Here is a 10,006-nt window from a genome sequence, read left to right on the forward strand (position 1 = left end):
GCGCGGGAATGGTGCCTTTTGCACCGCTCCCGTGCCTGGGCGCCTGGTTCCTGCTTACTCAGGGAGGGACCTTCACCTCAGTGAGGACCTCCGCGCGTCTCCCCGCAAGCCTAGGTTGTCTCCCAAGCTTAGGTCGCAGGCGCGGGGACCTGGGCAGCCGCGATCCTGGTCTGCACTTGCTTTTCAAGCGCGCCGAGCGCGCCGCTATCCGTGCAAGCTTACCGGCAGCCCGGGCTGTGTGCGCGTCTCCCGGGTCTTTGTTCTTCTCTAATGGCGCCCGGAGCCGTTCGCTCACCGCCGTGGCGAATCCTGCAGGGTTCGCCTCAGCTCCCGTTCAAGGGGTGTGGTGGCTGCAATAGTTCCTTTCCACTCACAGTCCCGCTTGCTGCGTCGTTTGTTCTTGGTGGCCGTTTTGGTTTGTTGTTTTCCTCCTCTCTGAAGTGCAGTTTCTTCAGGTGTCTCTCTGCTCCATGTGCCTCCTCGGGCTCTCCTTCTGGCTCCATCCTGCTTCCTTCCTTCCTCAGTCTCCTCTGCAGCTTCTTCTCTCCCTGCTCAGCTCCACCCTCGCTTGGGTGGGGCAGGAAACCTGGAACCTCCCCTTTCTTGGGGACCACCCTGTTACACTCCCCCTTTGTCTTTCTGCTTGTCTCAGGTACAGCAACTTTCCATCGTAGGATGATAGAAATAATAACTAACAATTAAAGAAGTACTTCATATGTTTCAGACACTATGCTAAGTATTTTAATGTAGTAATCTATTTATTCCTCACAACAATCGTAGGAGGTAACTACTAATATCATTTACAAAGACAAAGAAACCAAAAGGTGAATTTTCCAAATTCACCTAGTTAATTAGTAGAAGAGCTAGGATTTGATCCAAAATAGTCTAATTCTACGGCCTGATCTTTTCACCATTATACTTTATTATCTCCAATTATAATATATGACTTTGGAAACTACAAAACCCTTGCAACAATTTACAACTGATCCCGTGTAAACCCTTCTCACCATGAGAGAAATTCCTAGGCCAATTGCTAAACTATTATTCATTCATTACACTTACATTTCTTTTTTTTTTTTTTATAGAGGCATGTTTTATTTATTTGTTTCTTTGTTTCTTTGTTTCTACATGCACTGGGTACAGTCAGAAGTGCGGGAGGGTGAGAGAATTCACCAGAGCCAGAGCGGGGAGCAGAGTAGGCAGAAGGACCGAAGTACACTGCTGAGGGGAGCAGCGGGCGGCAGGAGAGGTCTGCGCACCATGTGGGACCCTCCTCTGGTGGCCGGGGAGCAGCCGGGGATCGAACCGGCGCCGCAGAGGTCGCCGGCAGCTTCGCAACCCAGCGCTCAACCGCTGCGCCACCGGGGAGGCCCTCATTACACTTACATTTCTAAAGCTGAGAAAAAAATTTGTCATAAACAAGTTAACACTAGGCATTATTATTTGATCACACTAGGATATTTCTATTGACAAAGCAATATTCAGAGTCAAGGCCTGTGTGGGGAAAGAGAAGACAAGAGAAGAGGGTGAGGGGCCTCCCTGGTGGTGTTAGGGGAAAATAATGTCCTGAGTTAATCCCATACAGGCTTTGTGGACCCCACCCCCACTCCAGACTAAAGCCATCAAGACATTGGGAAAGACAAATCCCATCACCACCAAGGAAGGGTGGCTGGGACCTGAGGGTGTAGTTGGGCAGCCAGGTTGGATATAAAAACCAAACACGTGGGCCTTGGGCTCTCTCGCTGGATCACGATCGCTCACCTCCTGGCTTCACGGCTCCTAGCTGGCGGCCAACTCTGAGAGCGCCATTTTGGAATTCCTGATCGGCAGATTGGGTAGGACGCATTTAAAACTTTGTCTCCCACTTTTCTCCCACAGCTGTACATTTCCTCATTTCCCCTTCCCTTGTAAATAAACCTTTTATTAACCTTTCGCGTGTGCCTGCAGTAAAACATTAATAAGTCCTTATAAGCGCGCGGGTGAGGACCCACAGTCAGGCACCCCATTTTGTATTGGGGTTACTCTACAACAGTGGCACAATGGGTTAAGCACAGCACTGTGAAGCTATCTGCATTCTCTGCTGTACGAGTTCGATCCCTCGCCAGGGAGCAACCCACATGGTGCAGCAGAACTTTCCTGACTCACCTGCTGCTCCCCTCAGCAGTGTATTTCAGTCAGTCTGCCTGTTCTGTTCCTCACTCTGTCTCTGGTGAATCCTCTCACCTCCCCCCCCCCACCCTAGTTTTTGTATGCACAGATAAATAAATCTTTTTTAAAAATGGGGGGGAAGGGTAAGGAGCAGAGGCAAAATGTATTTGAAATGACACCTGCAACCTGGAACAAGTCCCCACTTCTGGGAAAATTGCCCTGAATCATAGCTAGAACCATGTAAATAATGCAGTGTTTACTATATGCATAACTTAAGTGCTTGGCCATTTAAATGGAGATCACAGTCAGGAAATACTGGGAACAAACATTAATTAGAAATTAGGTAAACTGGAAGGTAGAAAGATAAGGTATCCATTGTTCAGTATAAGGTCATATCCTAAGGGCCACCTGAGGGCAGGCAACCAGCAATATAATATTCAAGAAGTTAGCTGTATTTGAAGCATAGTAACCTGAGATAAGCAGCCTGAGGGTCTTAGTAATGACCTTTTGCTCAGTTCCTGGTATTCAACTTAGATTCTGGTAGGAATCTTGTCAGAGGTTAACCTTGAGGCAGAATGGATCCGGGGGGTGGAGGAGGGTGGGGGTGTCCCATGACTTCTGACCCTTTACTCATGCCTTTACTCACTCCTTGGTATGCAACTACACAACTCACCTCTTGGTATGTAGCCACATCATATCTGACCATGCACAGCTGCCAGTGCAAACCCACCCAGAGCCTTGTAGAAACTAAAAGTATATATAAGACCCTGAATTTCTAGTAGAAACATAAAGAAATAGAACAAATATAAGCCCCTGACTTCCTACAAAGTTCTCAGCCTTTGGATGCGGATCCACTAAGTCAGCACCTGTGCAATTAAACTTGCTTCTTGTTAGCCCTGGAGTCGAAGTTTCCTTTGTGCCATATAACATACTGACTACAAAAACACAATGGCAGGGCTACAGAGGAGGTTCTGAGCATTTTAGGCCCAGAACATGAGAGTCACATGGGCATCTGGAGGTATTTGTACCTGTCAGTTTCTCCAAAGAAACAAAACCCATAGGAGGTTAGATAGATGGATGATAGGTAAGTAGGTAGGTAGAGTTTATGTTATCCCAATGCATGTACTGAGAGAGAGATTTTAAGAAAAATGCCTTTATGTAATTGTGGGGGCTGAAATTTGAAAGTTGCCCCCAGACTGGAAGCTCAGGCAGGATTTTTATGACACAATCTTTAGACAGTTCCTTCTTCCATGGAAAACATCAGTTTTGGGTCTTAAACAACTGAGTGGATTGTAGATATTAACTATATCTTCAAGATAACTTCCGCAACATCTAGATCAATGTTTAACCAAGCAGCTAGTCATCACAGTCTGTCCAAACAGACGCATAAAATGTAGTCATTATTATGAACATTTTGAGACATTAGATTTTAAATCTGGTTACTAGGGGGAAAATTTATGGGTAAACATGGGGAATTTGCCTCAGTCAAAAAGTCCTCAACAGAGATAAGAGAAACAGACCAGTGTGAGAATAGAGGCAGTTTCTTTAAGATGCCAGTGAAAAGGAAAGCAATACAGAATAACTTTGAAGATCATAGTTTTTAAATGTTAGGTTAAATACAAATCACCTGGAAAATTTGCTAAAAACACAGATGCCTGCATTTTTTATTTTGCAAATTTGTCCTGGAAGCCAGATTTTAAAAAACAGCCTAGGTGATTATTATTAATCATGCAAGGTCACACAAAGATAACAATTGAGAAAAATTCAGTTAATAAAGACATTCATAGTGACTAAAGAGAAAGTGAATTCCAAACAATACAGTCTCAGCGAGGACAAGCCTCACCCACTGAAACGATAGAATGACCAGCTAAACCTGCATCCTATCATCCCAAAGAATGAAGATACACTCTGTAAAACAAAAGGAAATGATAGCCTAGATATGCCAAGCAAATTTAATTTCAGAATAGCCATGTTTGAATGTACAAATGGAATCAGAACAAGTCACAATTGAAAGCCAATTCAGGATATGGCCTGTACCCTACTTCTTATCCCTGTGCCTTTCAATTGTTTGTCGTAATAAAATTAGAGCATATCACAGAGAAATAGAACAAAGTAACTGCAATGCTAAGTGAACAGTTTGTTCTCTGTACTCAGTTTTCCAAACTGCTGTTTTTGAAAAAACAACTGCCTTCCTTCTGCCAAATGAGATGTTCACCAGTTTGAATGACTTACATAGGGTATATTAGAATCACGCATACCAAAAACAAAGCTTCTGATAGAAGATGAGCTTGAAATAAAATTATAATTGGATTACTGTTGGTAATAGAGAATGGAAAGTGGAATCAAACTTTCATCTTAGAAGACAAGGCATTATTATCATCATGGCTTTGAAATCATTCTCTGAGCCATGCAAGTAGAAAACTAAAAACCTCTTCCCCTTTGAACTTGATTTAATTCATAGTTCCCATTCAGAGACCTCTAACCAGTTTCCTATTATTTAAAATCATGGATTTCTAGAATCTCTTATTTATAAGTGGGTTTGATATTAAATCCAAACATCCAAAGCCCTTACGTAAGATTTTGGTCAAAGGCTTTCCAACTTCTCTTCAAAAACTTCTGAAAATGAGAAAGTATTACCTCGTGTACGTTAATTTGAAAGTTCCTCTCTTTGATATATTTTGTCTCCCTACTTTCCCACAGCATCCCTCACTTCCCACTCCATCTACTCCTTACCTCCCCACTAACAGAAATAGTCACACACACACACACACACACACACACACACACACTCCAATTTCCTGGGGACCTCCAAAAACATTGAAGGTGACATGGAAGCAGAGAAACAGGACTAGAAAATAATTCTGATTTCCCTGAGGAATAATATGGATTCCTCACGACATATGTTTATTAATATTTTATATAACATGTAGCAAGTAAGTGACCTTCACCTTATTAGTAATCTTAATCTTTAATCAGAAAAGAGATTAGAGGTATAATTATATAAGGCAAATGTTCTTAGCATTATGAATTGTTTCCTCCAAAATTGTTTGACTTCATTCTTTATATTGAAACCTCTAGGAGAATAGAAAGGATGAAATATGATTTCATATTTCATGTTGTGTGTATTTTGCAACAGAACCATTAATGATATTTTTCTTTAAAATGAACACTCGGATGCTGTACATTGTTAGTTCCCTGAAAAAAATGTGACCTGGCACTTAGTCAAGATATTCATTACACATCTAATGGATATCTTTTTTCTACAACATTATTCATTTACAAACAATATTTGCTTCCCCCACCCTGCAGGTGTAGGCCCCATAGAGTTTCCTTCACCAATGCACCCATGCACCATCACCTCAGTCCCCTGTGCTCCTCCCTCCCTCCCTCTGATCCCTCTCCCTCCTCCTCCCCTGCAGGATGTCTCTGATTTATAATTGTCCATTTTTGTTTTGTTGTGTTTTCTATTATTATTTTTTTCACACTGATGTCTTATTTGGTTCCCCTGTATTCCTGCTAAAAGTGAAACCATCTGGTATTTTTCTTTTTCCTTCTGATTTATTTCACTGAGCATGATTCCTTCTCCATCTACATTGCTGAGAATGGCAGGAGTTTATCTTTTTTGATTGCTGAGTAATATTCCATTGTGTATATATACCACATCTTCTTGATCCAGTCATCTATTTTCTTTCCTAAATTGTTTAGGGCTTTATTAATAAACATTAATAGAAAGGATATAAATATTTGGTTTTTTATAACTCAATAAACTACAAAGTTGGTAAAAATCACATTATTTACTGACATTTCTTTAAAATTTTATGGAAAATGAACAAAACTACATCATAGAGCTCACAATTCTATTTTAGACAGGTGCCACAGCATTATAAAGTAGGTTTACATTGTGTAACAGAAATCTTGACCCAGAAGAAGAAAAAAAAAAGTGCTTTGGAATCCTGCCTCTGTTACTTACAAGCTATGTGACATTGGAAAACTATTTAAATTTGAGCTTCAGTCTCAAATTATGGCAAAAGCCATTATTGTTATTAAACATTGTAACGATCACAAACATTTTAGGTGAAATAATAAACATACTACTTGGCGTAGAGGGAAACAGTAAATCAAAGCTGCTGTCAGTATTGTTTTGAGTGACCAAAAGTGAAAGAAAAAGACTCAAAACAAAAACAGAAAGTTTAAGTAGTTTCCATTGTGTTTATATCAATCTATTGATTTTATAAGCTATAGTTCTTGAAATATCATACCTACATAAGTATTCTTATATATAGTGTAAGTTTGTAGGAAAACCTTTCATGATAAATATTACAATTTTTTTAAAGATTTATTTTTATTTGTGCATACTGGGGTACAGGCCAGAAGTGCAGGGAGTGAGAGGATTCACCAGAGACAGAGTGGGGAGCAGATCAGGCAGACTGACTGAAACACACTGCTGAGGGGAGAGGCAGGTGAGACAGGAGAGGTCTGTTGCTCCATATGGGTCACCTCCCTGGCCAGGGATCGAACTCATGCTGCAGTAGCTGCCGATAGTTTCATAGCGCTGACACTTAACCCCTTGCACCACGAGGGAGGCCCCTCAACTTCTTAATTTTGGGGGTCTATATCAAGTAGTACTTGACATTCAGTTCCTATATATTTATTTTTTTAATTAGGCTATGTTTTATTAATTAAGTGTTTCTGTGGTAATGAAATATACTGCACCATATGGGTTAGCACCCTGGCAGGGGATAGAGCTCATGGAGCAGTGGCTGGTGATACCTTGATAGCCTGAGACTTTAACATCTGTGCTACCTGGGAAGCCCTACAATTATTTTTAAATTATATTCATAGAGGTTTGAAAGTATCTCCATATAACGTAAATAAGAAAACTGGGCCTCAAAAAAGCCACTGCTTGATCAAGGCCACATAGCTAGGGCACTGAAGATTAGAAGCTGAAACAATTTCTGAAAAAATTTCACTGTGTAGAATGATAAAATTCTGACAAGAAAAGTCAAAGCTCAAAAATCTATTTTCCATAGGGCCCCCCCTGGTGGCGCAGCAATTTAGCGCTGGGCTGCAAAGCTGCCCGCAACCTCTGCAACGCCGGTTCGATTCCCTGCTACTCCCAGGCCACCGGAGGAGGGTCGCACATAGCGCGCAGACCTCCCCTGCTGCGCCCGCTGCTCCCCTCAGCAGTGTATTTCGGTCCTTCTGCCTGTTCTGTTCCCCGCTCCGGCTCTGGTGAATTCTCTCACCCTTCCGTGCTTCTGATTGTACCCAGTGCTTGTATAAATAAATAAATAAATCTTTAAAAAAAAAAAAATAAAGAACTAGCATTGATTAAAAATTATTTAAAAAAAAAAACTATTTTCCATAAAACAGGAGTGGTCGAATCTGAAAACATGAACCAAGAGTATATCATCAGGACCTCCCTAGTGGCACAAGGGGTTAAGTCTCAACACTATCAAGCTATGGTGTACCCTCCCCCCCACCTCTGGCCTACACCCCAGTTCTTGTATGCATAACTAAATAAAAATAAATAAAAAAGAATATATCCTCAAAAGTATTTCAAATTACTTGTTTTATTTCTATATATCCTAAGTAAAAAAGGTCAGCTCTTTCATATGATACTATGTTCGTAGCCTCCAATCTCATAAACATAATGTATAACAAATGAAGATAGATACAAAGGATCTCATACTATATGGTTTCATTTGAAAACTAGGCAAAATTGATCTATGTTGACAGAGGTCATAAAATCTGCCACTGTAGAAATTGGGAGTAGGGAGTAGAAGGGGGTGTGAGGAGACTGTTGACTTTCTACTGATGTTCTGCTTCTTAATAGGGAAGTTTATAGAGTTCTTATGCTTTGTGCACTTTTCTGTCATTTGTTATTCAAAATATTCCTGCAGAGTAAAATTTATGAAGCGTTCATGGTAAAGTCTTGATAACTGTTGAAGGAGGGAGATGAGTTTAAAGGGATTCATTTTGCTTTTCCACTTTTGCATCTGCTCAAAATTTTTCATATAAAAAATTTAAATGTAATCTAAACAACTACTATATCATTAGATGGGAACCTAAAAAGTAAAAATAAAGTCTTCAGAAATACAAATTCCAGTAGAACTTAAAGATGGATGTTAATAAATATATAGCAATTGAATCATGTGGAAAAATAATGAATAATCTTTCCAAAATGCCCTTCCCCTAGTCACATAACAATTTGTTAAATCAAGTCACCCACCCTAGTGAAATTATTTGAATAGTGTAAGTGTAATCACATTGATTCCAACATTTCCTTATAGAGCTTAAAGCAATGATAACATTTGCTAATATTGTAAGAAAGATAGACCTCTTTCCTGGCATCCGAGCTATGTTGTCGTGATTTTCACTAATGTTTAGTATGTTTTTCCTATAATTCTAAAAGATATTTTGATGAGGTGGTTAGGGAAGAAAAAAAGAAGGTAAGTACGCTGAGAACAGTCTGCTTGTAATTTTCAGCAAAGGAACTACAAATTTGGATGCAGGCAGAATTAGACAAAACACCAATAGACTATTAAGAAGATAGAGGAAAATTTAGCCTACAAGGAATAGTACAGTATTTCATTATGTTAGCATGAAATCTCAAGAGTTTGCTGAATAGAACCTACAGGATATGCGTGGCCAACACATTGTCTTTCAAATTAGGCCATTTTTATACCCACTATGAAGAGTATGCTTTCTGCGTGTGTTATCAGTTAAACTTTGCAAACTGTAAAAAGGTATTCTCATGGCACATGAAAAAATAAATGATTCCTCCCTCCAATTTGTTTTATTATATGAATTTGCTATTTACATTATAGATAATAAGAAAGCTTAATGTCTGAGATGAGACTGGAAATTAACAACCTCTTAAGTACTGACTGATTTGTTTTTTATCTTATAACCATTTCCTAGCTGATTCCAACTTTTTTTTGGCTAACTTGAAGAAATGTTTTATAGCAGTCAGTTACAACAGATGTCAGTTTCTTTTTAAGCAAACTAGCACTGCTTGTTGCTTTTTTATGTTAAAACTCACAAGGAATTCACATCTAGTCATAGGGTATATGAATTGTAGTTAATAAACCATTACTCTCTGTGAACATTATGATTCTGGTTCCTACTATTATATATTTCTTAAGTCAAAATTTAAAAAAAAATCTCTCTCCATTCAGTACAAGTAAAATAGGCTTAACAGTAAGTAATTGCTGATCATTTTTGCCAGATATTTTTATTAGAATTGCATGGCAACCATTAAAATGGGTTTGCATTTTCTTCAGGAACATTAATTTTCGGATTAAATAAAATGCATGGTCTTATTTTAAAGCAGGCTCATTTTATACAATAGGCCAATTTTTTAAATGAGCTACCCTACACTTAATGTCATTAGTAAACAAAGCGTTTAGTCACATAGGAATACCAGGCTCATACATTTAAAACACTTCAGCATGTTGTTATGCCAGCTGAACCCCTACACAGTGATGTAACCTAACAATAGCTACTTACATAACCAAATGAATATAGGAGACCAGATTTTCCAGCACAGATGCTGCCTCTTATCTAGTCTCTCTCTCTCTCTCTCTCTCTCTCTCTCTCTCTCTCTCTCTCTCTCTCTCTCTCTTCTCTCTGACAATGTCAAAATAGTGATCATTATCTGTATATGTTCAATCTCCATTTAGTATTTTTCTGGAAAGAGTGAGAAATTGACTTATCTACAGCCTTTCACAGAACTACATGGAAATTCAACCAAATAAGATTTTCCAGGAGATTGTTCTTAGCTGTAGAGCTTATTATGGTATGTCTTATGAGTTATAAAGGGTTAAGCCTATTATGCATGAGGGTTAAAATCTAC

The sequence above is a fragment of the Talpa europaea genome, assembly GCF_964194135.1.
Source record: "Talpa europaea genome assembly, chromosome: 7".
Lineage (NCBI taxonomy): Eukaryota > Metazoa > Chordata > Mammalia > Eulipotyphla > Talpidae > Talpa > Talpa europaea.